Raw genomic sequence first — 17,041 nt, forward strand, 5'->3', positions numbered from 1 at the left:
AAGAAATAACTGAAAAGTTTACAAACAAGTCCAAAGACAGACCCAGGTGGGTAAACAAAGAGAAGAACCACAACTACATGTGTGGATATTATATAGATATTTGAAACATACTGGGCTAGTCATTAAGTGGAAGTCAATTAGTAAAAATTAAAAAATCAAGAAGCATTATAAAAGTGTTCAAGGAGGAGCAAGCATTGAAGAGCTAAAAAAACCCACAGAAAAAAAATGGAATGAAAATACAGTAATAGCAGAATTAACCTGGATCAAAATAATTTTAAAAAAGGTAAAAAAATTGTAAAAGGCATGGCAGGTTGTTTTCTTTTTAATTATTCACATTAATGAACAAATAAGAGATGACTCTATATTAGATTCAGTTTTGGTAAGAATTAACTGAGGCTTACTGAGTGAAGATAACGTCTGTTTAGGTGACAGTAAGTTAATTCACAGCTGTGCTGGGCAGGGCATGTCTCAAGGATGAAGGACCACCGCCTCCCTAAGGTCTTGCTTTATGGTGAACTTGCCACCGGCTGCCGCAAGAGAGGAGCCCCGAAGAGGAGATACAAGGACTCCCTGAAACAACATCTTAGCCTTGGCCATATTGATCACCATAACTGGTCTGCTCTGGCCTCCAATCGGAAGGTCTGGAGACACACCACCTATAACGCAGCTGATGCCTTTGAGAACACACGCAGGATCACTCTAGGGGAGAAAAGACAACGAAAGAAAAGAAAGGATCGTACCCTGCAGAATATACCACCTAAGGAGTCTTTCTGCTGTGCCTTTTGCAACCGGTTGTGCCTGTCTTGTACTGGCCTTTTTAGCCACCAGTGCACTTGTAACAAATGTGGGTAGAGCCCTCCCCAAATCTTCATTTGCAAAGCCCAGCCATGATGATGAAGTTAATTCAGTTTTTTATTTCAGTAGGTGGAAAAAGGCTGTGTGATATAAGGTCTTCAAATTCAAAAGATGATGAGCGTTTAAGAAACCGCAAATTTCTTCACGCTAGAAAAACTGTGTATAGAATATGAAAATGTTATATGCCTGGCAATCTTAATAAAGGTGCCTTTTACTGCCAGTAGTGAGTTTTAGATTTAAAATCATGGTTTATTTACTTTTATTTCTTTTAACCAGGTGTGAGAGACTGAAATAGTTAATGGCTTAAACGTTGTTAAGATCACCAAAAGACTTGTCCATTGCAGCAAACTGTGCAGAGAAGCAACTGCTAACTAAAGCCCACCCCTCCCTGAATATACGTACTAATTTGGACTGTGAGGGGCACTTGAGATAAGATAAAGGTGGTACTATTGTCCAGTTATCCCAGGAGGAGAACATATCCACAGGTGTGAGAGACTGGAATGCTAACAGCTCAAACAATCAGGGTGCAAGCTGACAATGTGCAAAGTAACCACCCAGGTGCTGAGGGCATGCACAGCCAACACCTCAGGCTACAACCTGGGTGTTGAATGAGACAAGGAGAGAGGCAAATCCTGCAAGGCGGGTTAATATTTCTTTGTCCTTACACAAATTACTCAGCTGTGATAACTCCCAGGGAACTGCCAGAACATTCACAGGAAGCCTGAAGATAGATATTCATCTCTGCTGTTGGGCCATAATGGGCCATGATGGACTCAACTGTGCTGACACAACAGGAAGCTCTAATATCTTAGAAGGTGTCAAAGACTCACGGAATGTCCCTTGATCCACTATTACATCATCCATTGTAAAACTCCCCACTCCACAGGACATACCAGGGCATTTCTACCTAGCCTTAGCCTAATAAATACACGGACTATCTTCCCTTACCACATAGGTTTCTTCTCTCACCACAACAGACTTCTTCCCTCACCACACGAGGCCTTCCCTCAACACCCTGGGCTTCCCTCAATGGATCCAGACTGCAACCATCAATTTGACAAGACTGGAACTCTCATGCCTGAGAAGACCACAAGAAGAGAATCAATGGGATGCTGCTGGAACCCATGATATGGTGATACTTTTTCTACTTAATCTATCTCTCTGTCACTCTCTTTGTCTCTCCCCACTCTCTCTTTTTCCTATTTCTTTCTATCTCTACTTCACATTTACTGTTAAATAAAAAGCTGTAATATTGACTTTGGCATATGATTTCATTTGCACCTTAATTCAGGCAGAGGCATCTCTCTAATAATTTAAAGAACTGAATGATAACACCTGGAAATAAGACATTTGGGTTATCTGATTCTGCACTGAAAGGTTATAATGTGAATATCACCACTTTCTTTACTTTGTCTGGGGCATTTGTAGTGGTTAACTATTGTCAGTATAACTTCAGAGTTCTTGCAATTATTTCGAAAAAGCATGCTGCTGTTATAATTGCTAACTACATATCATTTCTCACTGTTCTTAAGTGGAACCAATTTTTATGACATTTCCGGATAATCATGTCTTAAACCTTTCTGAAGTAAACTTGAATTTTAATAAAGGATTCCTAGCTTCAAAAACATGAACTTTCCAATACACAGATTGAGAGCTTTAGATTTAATGCACTTATTTGTTGCTGAAAGGTGTGAGAGGGTCAGGAATGAAAATACAGATACTGTGCTAATGCTGGCAGTTTCAATCCTGCATCTGTTGGCATCTCCATATTGCAGATGAACTCTGATAAGTTATACCAATTTGTAATTCTAAAGCAGTCCCATGGGGATCTTTTTTTGCATTTTGGTATTTTTTTGCATTTTCATAGCAAATGTTCAGACACTTTTTTCACTGTAATTGTCATGCTGTACATGAAGACTGCATTAGGATTTGAGAAAAGGCTGTTGAGTGCATCCTTTATGATAGCTGTCACCTCAGCTAATGTATACTTTGATTCTGTTAGTCCAGGCACTACGTGAGACAGTAGAGATACTTATTTGATTTGATTCACATGAATTCATAAGAAAAAGCCTGACAAGTGTCTCAAGAGATCAGTTCCTCTGCTCACCCCAAAGACTGAAAAGATACACAGAAGACTCCATGCAGAGAAACATACGGTTAAAATTCTGTGTGCCACACTGTTAATATATACTTATGATAGACTCCCTAATGCCTGATGATAATTTTTAGTTGTGATTATACTGTATGCACAAAATGTACAAGATAAAACACTTAAGAGGAAAATTAACATGTTAAGTAAAACAAAGTTGTTTGTGTAATTTTAAAAACTATTGATTATTCTGGTCTAAAGCTCTTTTTCCTTGCTTGCTTAGATTACATTTTACAAGAAAGAATCATACTATTTTTGCAATATCACACTGTGGGAAAAAAAATCTCTTTTTTAAATTTAGAAAGATGGCATAAACTCAGGGAACAAAGAAACAAAGAAGAATTTATTTGGCATGCTGGGTCTTTCCCCCACTGAGTTTCTGGGGAAAAAGACCCTTTGACCTTACATCTCATACATTTTATAGTTTCACAAAATCCCACCCTTTTCCAGATAAGTTTAATATATTCATTTTTGCCTAAAAAGGTTTATTTTCTCTGAAATGGGGCTTTCCTTTTATACTGATTGGCTGCAAGGTGTCCACTGTCAAGGATGACGGATCTTTCTTTAGCCCAAAGAGAGAAAAGAACTCTTTTGTACAAAAATGGCCCCAAAAGATTTTAAGAACTCTTGCATTTCCCTTATCCAGATGAAAAAGACCTTGATACTCAAGTCTAGGGTTTTTTTGGAACTTGGATATCTTACAATTTCGCGATATGTCTATAAAAAAAATCATATTTTTATTTCTCATAACATGATTTAGTATTTTCAATATAAAGACAAATATTTCAAGTATAGGGAGGGTTTTGATGCTTTGTTTTTATTTGTGTGGTGTTGAACAAGAACACAATTTGAAATAAACTACTGGAAGCTTTCTTCTAATTTTTATACTTATTTACCAATAACGTTTTTACATTTACATCATGGTAGAATATTATTTTAAAGTTATTTAGGACAATCAAGTATCAGTGGATCTTTCAAATTTGAAATGTTAATGAATATGAACATAACCATATACATCCCTTAGAGAAATATGCCACATTGAATGTGTTGACCTATCTGATTTTTATCATCAAGAATAGACTTCATCCTAACTTACTATTCATCATTATTTCCATCACATCACAGTTTATGATGGAATTAAGTGATATTTATGTATTTGCTGCTGCATTATTTCATTATCCATCATTGAGTTTTATGACATTTCTAAGTAAATTAATTATACACGTCTCCCTACTCCTCAGTCTGCACACTTATGAGCAGGGGCCATTTGAATAAGTGTCTGTATATATCCTGAACTGGAGAGCTGGATTTGAGATACTTTTGCATACATTTGTAGTATGGAAATTCCATTAAAATACAACAATAAAATAAGGCAAGAACATCGGAAATAAAAATGAGCAGAAAACGATTTAATCATGTTTAGTATATATAATGTATTAGCTTGCACTTATGTTCCATATGATAATGGAACTGCAAACATATTTAAGTATTATTCATTCTAGCTAATGTTAAAATTCTGTTAAACAGAACGATTAAATATTTACTTAAACTGCTAGTTTTTATGGTACCAAAATATGATATGCTTGTACCATGTTAGTTACTATGATGTAGTAGTTCTAAAGAATATTCACATAGGAATTAATTTATTCTTCCACTAGTTATAGCACATATTAAAAATGATTCTGCAATAAGTGACATTATACAATTAAAATCATATTAAGAATAATTAGATGGGTGTTGCAATCCAAAATGAATGTTAACTTTTTAATTCTTCCCTATATTTAACTGATTTATAAAGGGAAATATTTCAGTTTACAGTAATAAGGAAAAATATTAGTTGGAACAAATAACAACTATAAAGGGAATGTGGTGGCACAAAACTGTATGAGCATTTGACATAACATGATCACTGAAAACAAAATTAAGCACCTCTTGTTTTTCCGAAATATTAAATACCACCTGATCGTTAATTACACACTTGTATAGTTTGGAAAAGGAAATAGAATTTCATAAGAAAAAATCTTTTGTTTCATGTTTGCTGAACATTATGCAGCTCAATATTCTACAAAGCCCTCTGCTCGGCCACTTTCAAGTTTCTAAAATAGTCTTTCCATGAAGATAAACCAGAAAAATTGTGCTCATCTTTCAACACAGAGTTGACCCTTCCTGGCTGTTAGCACTTTTGTGTGAAATGTTGGCAAATAGAATGAACTATGATAGTCTGAGTAAATATAAAACTTTCTTGCTACTGTAGTATTTAGCTTGGAAAATTACAGCCATCTCCAATTTTAAAAATGACCCATCTTGTTTCCCTCCTTTTTGTTGTTAGCTTTGTACTAGTTTCATGAGAAAGAAAAAATAAGGTGAGATTGTGAGAAAAGAGGGATTGGTTTTATTTATCATAACATACATATTTGTAGCTGTCTGTGTACTGACATACTGATTTTATTCCTAGCATAAGTAAAAAGCAGTGGAGATGGTGCCAAAAATGATAAATAGGTTTCCCTTAGTACTAAAGCATATTAAGGTAGATTCATAATTGCAATGGCTTTTATTTAAAAACAAAAATGGAGAAATGCTATACCGTCAGTAAAATTTCCTCTGTGTTTTGAACACTGCTAAAGTCTGTTACATGCCCAGACAGTAAAAGTGACACAAATATATGCGATGCCCTCTTCTGGGCCATATAACAGATTTAAATATATTGCATTAAAGCAAAACTCATCCCAATTTTCACTATCAGCCACTAATAGTTGCATGAGCACAACCATAGTCCCATGAAGTTTTACATCAAACAGATTGCATAGATCATTTTCCAAGATGCAAAATTAGATAAAGTGCTGGGTTTCATGCCTTAATTGTAACCATATGTGTTTTGGCACTGAAATTTGACAGGAAATTTAAGTACTGAAGGTTAAGTTTAAAATGTAACATTATTCACAATGCTCAAAACAAATCTCTGCACAATGACATGGTAATCATGAACACAAAAAACTCTTCTGAAAATTACCTGGAAGATGGAAGCTTCCATTTAGGAAATGTTTTTTGCATGTTATTTGTTCATTGAGAGGTAAAGATGTATCTCCTCAAAATTTGGTTTTGATACACAGAAGACCGTGTATCACAGTGGTCACATCCATAACAAACTGATTTAATATCTTCATTAATGTACACTGGTAATTAAATAATTTTGCAATACTAAGGAATATGAATTGGTCGCTATCTGCCAGTCTCAAGGTAATATCTTTTGTAAAATGAGAATGTAATTTGATGCATTTTAAAAGTTTAAATTTTGAGGTGAAGTGTAAAGAAATATCAGTACTGATCAAGGAAAATATCAGTACTGATCAAGCAAAGTTATAGCTCTGCAAAACAGTTACTTGGGAAGATTTAAGCTGATTATAAAGCTGATGGTTATTTTATATGCTGATAAGAACTTAGGGTGATGTTTTGAGGTGTGATTTATTGTCATGATCAGTGTTGAAGACATAAAAACGGAGTTCAGTTTAAATGCAATCTCCAAATTCCTGTGCCAAAATTTGATCTAAAATGTCCATTTGTTCATATATCTGCTGAAGGGACAAAAAAGAAAAAAAAAAATCTCTTGTATTCTAGCTGAATTTGTATTCAAATTGCATTAGCAAAAGCAGCTCTTAAATTTTAAGAAGACAATATTTGAATCTAATTGTTATGACAGTGGTTGGATAGAATCCCCGGAATGCTTAGATGGGTGGACAGTGGCAACTGTTTGTACTTTCTGAAATTTTTATTGTCTATGGTTCCTTAAAAACTCTGTTCTGCAACGGTTAACACTCATGGATGAGTATTGGGAAATAAATGCATACTAGAGAAATGCTTGAACTTTAAGGAAATAATGTTGAATTTTATCGGAAGATATAGGCAGTAACTTCCCATTACTCCTTCCTTACATAGATAAGGTAGAATAATGAGCATACCATCTTCTTAGGATATTGAGAATATTTTGAAAAGTATATATTTTGCATATTATACAAAATATTGATTCCTAACATTTTCAACACAATAGTCAAGGGACGTCAGCATCAAACAGAGTAAAGATGTGAAAACTTACCTCTTTTTTTTGTTTGTTTTTGATTTTCAAACATAAGACTAAAACTATGTTTAAATATTTTTGTAGTTTTGCCTTAAAGAGACCAAAAGGAAAAAAAAACAACAACCAAATTTAGCTACCTTTGCACCAGTGCTGCAAGCTGAATTATGGAAAGAATTTCAGTCATAAATGGAATACAAATTAGTTATTTTTGCATCATCAATCCTACATGTCATCACAATGCGCTTTACATAGAATCAACCGCAAGCCTCAGAGCACATTAAGATTTTAAGGTAAGATTTAAATCAGGAAATAGGTTCAATACATATGTGAAAATTAGAAAGAGAACTTTATATTCACTGGACATCACTGTTTTATAGAACCTTGTGCTTAGAAAATAAGTAATTGCTTAGCAGTGACTGGGACATGAGTTTAGACGAAATAGCAGTGATCATTTTAGGGACCTAAAAGAAAAGGAAATGGGATTTAGTGGAGAGCAGAGTAGGAAAATATGCACTCTTACATATGTACATAATTTTGCAACATACGAGTGACAAATGTGTTTGTGCAACTGGGACTCATTTTTGTATGAATATAAACCAGCCTAAAATAATAATGAATTCAATGATTAATGCCCAAGTCTTTGAGGATGACTAGACCTATTGTTCCAGGCACAAACTTGAGCTCTTAGAGGAAAAGCGATTAGTGTGTTGCTTTTTTTCCATTGTTGATTTTTTTTCTGCAATGCACAGGAACAACAGAAATATAAGCAAGCAGGACTCCACCTTTTTAGGAGAAACTCCACTTGCTTAACAGAGCACAAGGAACTGCATCTTTTGTGATTAAAAAAAAAAAGAAAAAAAAGGAAAAGTATTCTAAGTAGGTTCAGGGGCATGGTTTACAAAACAATAAAAAAAATTCTAAAAATAGCTATGCCAGAATTTGGGTAAGCATTTTAAAGAATAAAGGAAAAAATACTTTCAGCTATAAATTAGAAATACTTTCTACTATAAATTATGACACCTTCATATTTGTAAAGGAGTAAATATGTACGCAATATTATTTAAAAGTATTTTTCTCACATAATTATGCAAAGTGTATTAAGGGAGTGGAGCATTTCTCATACAAGGATACAAGGAGAGGCTGAGGCCTGGGACTGTTTAGCCTAAAGAAGAGTAGGTTCAGAGAGATCTTATAAATGTCTACAAATGCCTGACAGGGGAGTACAGGAGCCAGAGCCAGTCTCTTCTTGGTGAAAAGATGAGCGGCACAAACTGAAATATTTCATTTAATCAAAAGAAAACCCCCTCATTTCCTGTAAGGGTGATTGAACACTGGAACAGGCTGCCTAGGCTTGTTGTGGAGTCTCCATCCCTGGATCTGTTAATAACCTAACTGGACATGGCCCTGAGCAACCTGCCTTTGAGCACACTGACCTTTCTCTGAGCAGAATATGGGAGTAGAAAATCTCCCAACCTCAGTGATTTTGTGACACATTTTATATTACTGTATATGAATAAGCATTCTAAAGAAGAAATTGTTCTGGCAGAAAAAAATGTAGAATTGACCAGACTCCGCTTGTCATACTTGCCAGTTAGATGAGTTGCTTGCCTTCTTTTTTTTTTTCTCTTGCTTGAAACTGGCCCTGCCCTGCCAGTGATTGCCATGACAATGAAATTGTCTGACATGTCTTTTGATTTACTCTGGCAATAAGCATATAAAAAATATTGCACTCTCTGCACAATAAACTATGTGTGTCTGTTGGGAGCCTTTGCATAGCTAAAACATTATGGGCTAAGTCAGCAAAGGACCTCCAACTGTCAGAAAAAAGTGCTGTATTGGAGGACTTAGTTTTCTGCTGGGTACAATCCTCCTATGAACAAGCTGTTCAATGAAATTATAGCTTCATACATATATGAAAAAGTCAGATCTCCTGCCAAGATAGATCTCTATCTTATCTATCTTATCTATCTTATCTATCAAATTCCAATTTTGATTGGAAGAAAGGAGTTGTTGTTCTGACAAAATCTGCTAAACTATGATCAAAACTAGGGATTAACTGACTGACCGTAATGTCACACTATATATAAAATATGATATATGAATGCTTTTTAAATGCCTGAAGTTCAGTGTTTATGCACTCAGTTTTTATCACTGTTCAGTCTTAATTCAAGAACACATTTGTATTCAGGAACACATAAGCATCTGAATAAGTTTGGCCCTAACACATCAGAAAACTCAGTTATAAGATGTAGCATAAACTACTAGGCTAGAAGAAGAAAATATGATAATCAGATGAAAGAGATGCCTCTGTTTGACACCAGACTGTGAAAGAATGAAAATAGACATTGTAGTCATACTGGAGCCATAAGTCTGCGTAATTTTCTAGCAGACCAAGATTCGTATGTGTGTATGTGATTGGTAGGAAAGTCCGTATTCCTTCATGTGGCATTTTGCCTGGTACATTTCATTTCCATTGTTTTGCAGGTCAGTGTGTGACCTCAGTGTATTTCGTGTCAAGACAAGTGCTCATGTAACATAGATGTTTGCAATTCAAGGTAATGTTTAGTAGAAAAGGCTACATTACCTTAGTGAATGTGACAAGGCTGTGACATGTGCCCAGCACATAAATGTTTATCTGTTGCATTTTTAGAACAGTGGCTGACACAGGTCAGCTAAGACTTTCAGTAGCGAACAATTCCTATTTTCTGGCATAGGAGATATATCTTAAGGTAGAGAATGCTACTCCTGAGCAGTATGGCCAAAGCCATGTAATTTTTCTACACTACCTTTTTCTTCCCCACACAGGTCTCAATATAGCCTGCCCCCCCATGCACTGCTACACCCATGTCTTCATCCCTCTTGACACATATCATGAAGTCCTACTGTGAAAAAACCCTAATACTGAGAACTCCAGAACTTCACCTTCCTGGCTTGAGTGATTTGCCCTAAGTGTTTCAAATTGCAAAGGAGGCCCAGCTGAAAGGCTGACAGCCTCTGTTCATGACCTTGCAGTGGCTCCCGCTGTTGATGGTCCACATTCTGAGATTAACATTGTCCTGAAGATGCACCTTCAAAGGATGAAAGGGAAGGTGTTGGAGAGCAGTCATCTTTTACACAGTGGCTTACCATCACCCATACTGATGTGCCTGACAGTGTTATCAGCCCACAATCTCAGATCTGGTAAAAAAAAAGTGCCTTGAAACATGTTTGAAAGTGCTAGGTTGAAGCAAAAAGATAAGGATACTTGCAAGCTCTTGTCACAAAATGGCATTTGAAGACAAACTTAATTCTGATGCAGTTTAAATTATAGCAATTGAACTGTATTAAAGTTAATTTTGAGTTATTATAGTTTAAATTCTGGCTGCCAGAGGATGGAAGAGCTACTTTTCACTGAAGAAGCAAGAATTTGCTTTTATATTTTACCTGAATGATGTAATAAGAATGACTTAATAACTACAGACTGAGAAAATGATATATGTTGGCTATGACTCAGGTAGGTTATTCTCTGTTACTGAAAAAAGCTCATGTGAAAATAGATTGCTTTTCAGTTGGTTTTACATTGTAGAAGTGTACTGAGCATTCTGTAAGTGCCCATTCGTTACATTTACTGTCAAATGTTTTACATGAATAATTCACAGCAAATGATCTCCAAAAATTTAAATCTACAAAGCCACTGGATATGCAGAAGCAAAGCTTTTATATTAATTAGAAATAGATATGACTTTTCCCCTGACATGTGGGGGGAAAAACCCCCAAAGATAAGAAATCTTTTAGAGTCTTAGTAATTAGTACTTATCAGTTATTTACTAAAATGAAATGTGCTGTCCTAGCATTGCCAGTAGCACCAGTGTCCTTAAGAGTATGGTGTGGTCTGGTTCTGGTGTGTAGGAGTTTTCAGGGTCCTTCGTTATGGTCTTATGTTGTCTCCTAGTGGGAACCCAATCAGTCAAAAAAACATAGATAAAACTGGGGAGTACAATGCTTCTTTTTCATAATGATACGTAAAATATTGCCTTAGTGTGCAAATAAGCACTTACAACCATAGCCTGGAATGCAGGAGAGTTACGTCTTTTTACCCTATTGTTTATGGGGAGTCACTCAGTAATGCTTCAGCAGTTTGTAATATTTTTTTTTTAAAGTTGATTATATTGCTTCTTTTCTCAATTTTAAAGGTTTAAATAATATTTTGGAGTATGAATTCTCCTTTTTCTTCTCTGTACTTGAAGCATTCCTAATATCATTAGCCCCAGCTACTACTGGTGATATCTACATAATTTTGTGCATGATGTCTAATGTCTTCACTGCTCAGTGGTTAACAACGTATAGAATTTTTGGTCCTTGTGGTCTCTATCCTTGGGTTGGAGCTATAGCATAGGCCAAGGAAGCCCCACTGTAGACATCAGGGACAAGCTTGTACCGGGTTTATTTCTTTCTCTTGTCAAACAGAAATCTCCCAACACTAGATGAGAAGGCATTGCATTCTTCATCCTTCTTACTTGCATCACACACCCATCAATTTCATGCTGTGACAGTCTTTTCAGAAACTGCCTGTACAGTCTTCATATTATTTCATATATGTTCAATTGAACACATAGGCACATATACACAAACAAAAGTGATTACCATGTCTTAGGAGTATTGCAGGAAATTTGGTGTTAGATACATGGAATGCAGCCAACCTCCAGGATTTGTCCTCAAAGCCAGAGGCTCCCAACCATATGTGTCTACCAGCTTTTTTTCTTAACATGATTCATGTAGTCATTGGTGTCTTCTAGCACTTAAATAAAAAAAAAAAATAATTCACCCTCTTGCTTAAAATCTTGCAGAAAATATTGCCATGAGGAAGACTTTTCAGTTTACAGAATGGCACCCACCTCTCATACAGGATATGGCCCTTACAAGTGAGCCCTTCAGCAGTGACATGCCAAACATCATCACTGTGCTAAGCCCAGTTCATTGAGTTAATTAAGTGAGGGAGACTGTGTCAGGGAGAAATTTACACCCACTCAAACACATATACTCACATTGTTTGTGCTCAATTGCTGTTCAATTACATAGTTACCAGTTTTATACCCATCACCCAACCAGTTAATGAGACATTGCCATTTCGAATGGGGAAAAGTGGAATCGTTCAATAGAAAACTAAGATATATATTCAACCCTTAGATGCAGAGACTGTATTACATACTGGATATGGTAAACAACACCCTAAACTAAGGCCTTTCTTTAGTGCTATCCCACTCACTGCTTCGTAGGCTACTAGATGTTTTGTAACAGGGGGCCTCCAACGTCACGTTGGATATTTTAAAGGATAAAATTTGGTTTGCTTAGCCTTTCAGAAGCTACACCAATGTATTAAGATATTTAAGAAGTAGCTGAGTAGCTGCCAGTACTTCTGAAGTCATCATTAAGCTGCAACAAGTCATTCAGACTCTGCTATACTTAATATTTTGCACTGGCCAACTATTTTCCTAATCAGTAACCGAAACTTGCTGCCAGAGGCAATTGTTCCCAGCTGTGTAACTGATTCCTAGGAATCAGATACAGTCAAAAGTAACTCTGTGTTCAAAAAAACACCTTTGTAATTAATGAGTTGGAAAGAGAAGCTGAAGTGTACCCCTCGTTATGATAGTACAAACGTGACATCAATAGTAGCACATATAAAGAATCACTTCTACTTCCACAGTTATAACATTTACAAGCTTTCCTCCGAACTTCAAAATCAAAGAAAATGAAATATATGAGAAACGTAATTTATTGCTTACTCTTCTTAATACTACCTGCCAGATACTAAGCAGAGTAAGAGTTTATGAGCAACTGCAGTTAAAAGGTTGGGTTTTCTTGTGTGTGAATCAGTGCATTCTTAAAAGAGCAGCTTTTTCTTTCAAGCCCACAGCGTGAAGGAACATATTACTCAAGCACGCAATGAAATGTCTTTATCATCCGCGGCTATTCTCATTAGAACAAAGAAAATATTGTAATTGTCTTCAGCAAAAACTCAGTTGACCCTTTGCTAGCACAGTATCTATTATGCAGATCCCAATTATGTTTCTGTAGACTTGATTATGCTTTTTATAATATTTTAATAGGGGTAAAAACTTAGCTTTCACAAGTGAAAATTCTTCATTAATCAACCCTATTCTTTAATAATTTGTTTGCTACTTACATAAGTATTTACAGACTCCAGAGCAATGTTTTGGTTGATGGTGTTATTTCACCCTTTGTGGAGAACCATTCCCCTGAGTCATGCGGTATTAATTCTGATATGCATGAATGCAACAATTTAAAAATGATGTAACAAGAAAAATAATTAGTACTTTATGCCCCATTTGAATTGTCAGGGTGAAAAAATTTAACCAGGGAATGGAAAAAAAAAACATTAATGAGAAGATTTAACAAGCAACTGTGAGCCAAAGTCATTGTTTTCATTTACGTATCAGTTTGCATTACTCAAGCAGCATTAGGAGAAGAGAGACTTACCAGCATAAATAAATTAATTAAAACAGTTATAAAGATAGGAGCAATAGAGAAAATATATATATTTAGAGAAGATTAAAAAAGTAGAAGATGTGTGTAGACTACGATATATAAGAAGGCTGATTTTTCTAAAAGAAATGGATGGAATTGGAAATAAGTGACCAGTATAGCAGATGTGATTGGTCTATAGACATAAGAGTCTGGAAAGAAACAGTCACAGCAATATTTAAGAAATTGGAAGGAAGCATTTGAAAGCAACTAAATGTCAGTAGTCTGTTGAATCATCTTTAGACGTAAAACAAATGTACTTTCTTAAGCAGAGGGTGTGAAAATATTAGCAGGAAAGAAAACAAAACATATATTTGCACGGAATTAACTAGTTATTAACCAAACCAAGACATGTCTGGAAAAATGTAATTCATGCACATTAGAAAAGGAGTCGGTCTTGATGCAAACCTGGGAAGATATTGGATATTTTGTGTCACATGATAACAAATGATATCAAGAAAGATTGAATGATCACAAATGCAGAATCAATATTCAGTTTGTCAGATAAATGGTTACTTCCAGGCATACTAAGAAATGTAGAAAACCAAACCTAAAATGGCAAATGTTCCTACCACTTCTCCCTCTTCTCCTACACAATATCCTCTACACTACTTTCATCAATTACACAAATGCTAGCAGATGGATGTGTTAATATGTCACACTGGGAGCTCCCATCTCTGAAAGGTGGAATGACACCACCAACCAGCAGATTGAGGGAAGTGATTCTACCCCTCTACTCCACTCTGGTGAGACCCCATGTGGAGTACTGCATCTAGGTCTGGGGTCCCTAGCACAGGAAAGACATGGACCTGTTGGAGTGGGTTCAGAGCAGGACCATGGAAATTATCAGGAGGCTGGAACACTTCCCATATGAGGAAAGGCAGAGAGAACTGGAGTTGCTCAACCTGGAGAAGAGAAAGCTCTTATAGCAGCCTTCCGGTATTTAAATGGGGCTTATAAGAAAGATGGAGATAGATTTTTTTAGCAGTGCCTGTAGCAACAAGACAAGGAGTAATGGTTCTAAACTAAAAGAATGGTAAATTCAGACTAAATATAAGGAAGAAATTTCTTATAATGAGGGTGGTGAAGTACTGGCACAGGTTGCCCAGAGAGGCAGTAGATGCTCCATCCCTGGAAACATTCAAAGTCAGGTTTGATGGGGCTCTGAGTAACCTGGTCTAGTTGAAGATGTCCCTGCTTATTGCAGAGGGGTTATTCTAGATGACCTGTAAAGGACCCTTCCAGCCCAAACCATTCTATGATTTTATGACACAGTACCTGGATAGTGAGTGATGACCTGTATTCCAGTCCAAGCAACTGTTCCTAATATTGTGCCTATCACTGGTATTATAGATATGGAAATAATTTTAACAGCAAAAATCCTCACATTATTACTTTTTCATTGACTACACTGTCTAGCATGTGGGGTTTTTTTGTGGATAATCTTGCAACTGTCTTTATTATGGTAGGCTTTTTACTTCATCTTTTTTACTTAAGTAATTTTTTTCTCTGTCTTATTTCCAAAGACAGACATACTCTGATTATATCTGAATGCTAACTGTAGCTAATAATTGTATGTTTAAACAGAAATCGGAACTAAGGGTCTACCTCCACACAGAAGGTTGAAAGTTAAAAAGTTTGATTCTCTACCACTCTGTACAGTCATATAACCAAATTGACACTTCCAGAGACTTTTGAAGACTGACACCTGCCCATCTTATTGTCATCATGTCCAAGAAAATGTTGCATAGAAAAATTTCTGAGGCACAAATCAAAACATGCAGAGGAATTTTTTTTTCTTTCCCAGGTGTCAATATATATCTATACATAATGAGAAAATCTTCTTCCCTGTTTTTTCCCTCTTCCCATAACAGTATTTTTTGTAATCAATTATATTCTTCATTTTAGCACACTGTTAACAGGATTTTTTAGCTAGTTATGAATATTTTTCATTTCATGACCCTCTAATTATTAATACTTAAATGACATCAGTGATAACTCATTTACCTGTTGCTCCTTTACTGAACATTGAATTCCACTTCTTTTTCTACCTCTAATTTTTGTCTGTCTTATGTATGCACATGCTGGTTTTGAAGATATAATAGCTAGTTTATTTAATTTATTGATTCACACTATTGCGACATCAATGCAAATTCCACAATCACAGATCCTTGCAGATAGAAAGAAATTAATCTCCGTGACAGTCATGACTATTATCGTTACTGACAGTTTCAAGAATGCCTGGTAGAGCCACAGAATTTTGATCTTGCTTGAGATCCTTTTGAGAGGAGTGGCACTTTTTTTGTGATTATGGGTAATGCTGAGAAGCAAGTGCACCTTAGTAGCTAATGCTTATTTATTCCTAGTAAAAAAATAATTACTTTCACTATGTTTTTTATTCTGTAGGTAAGCATTACCTACTTTCAAAGCTATTCATATGTTTTGTGATCTGCCACATATAACTTTAGAGGTGAAATAATAATGTGGCAAACTGGACCACCTAAAGTTTTCATGCAATCACGTTGTCTCACATTGTATTTTATTTGTAAAGGAAAATGTTTTTACACAGTGATTACTCTTTGTGAGTGATTTCAGCAGAACAAAAATAGGTATTGTGTTGATACAACTCCACTGAAGCATGAGGTGATTTGAGACTTTTGAAGACGCAACTGGGAGACTGCCTTTAAATTCACATGAGTACAGTCCAATGTAGCCTTCAGGGTGAAGAATATTGCAAGTATTATACATAGCCCACAGGACACAGTAAACTTGCATCTTTTAACTGCCTACTGAATCCTGACCCTATATATTTCATTCATTACTGAGTTGCAAAAAAACATTTTTATATACAAATATTATGAGCAATTATACAGAACCACAACAACCAGGAGATAGTGTTGACATCCACTTCATTGTGTCACAGTGCCTTAATACTGCTTTAAATACAGTCTGATTCAGATTTTATTTGCATTATCTAATGACTCTCTCATTCTAGTATGACTTTGAATTCCTGATACATTTTCATACCATTTTGAAATTACCTTTTCAGAAGCTAAATAAATAGGTACAACCACCTCTACTAGACTGGAGGGGGAATAATCACAACTAGCTCCACATTCCCACTACTCAAAAAACTGTGCATTTCTCAAATTCATGGGGTGCTATATTTGATGAGAAGATGGAAGCAGTGACTGCTGATATATGTTCTACCACTTTATTAAAGTTTTCAATAGAAAACAATATATTTGGGCTTTTAGGGAGCAGGAAGAAGCCAAAAATAAATAGGCAGGGATACACAAGAAGGGCCTCCCTCCTTTGCCTCCCCTGCCCCCTAGTAGCTGGCTAAACCAGTCCAGTTATAATCTCCAGTAAGTCAGCATAGCTCAGGCCTATGCTAATACGTGACCAAATAACCTAACCACAGGGCTGAGCTGTATTCC

The sequence above is a fragment of the Pseudopipra pipra genome, chromosome 4 (genome assembly GCF_036250125.1).
Source record: "Pseudopipra pipra isolate bDixPip1 chromosome 4, bDixPip1.hap1, whole genome shotgun sequence".
Classification (NCBI taxonomy): Eukaryota; Metazoa; Chordata; class Aves; order Passeriformes; family Pipridae; genus Pseudopipra; species Pseudopipra pipra.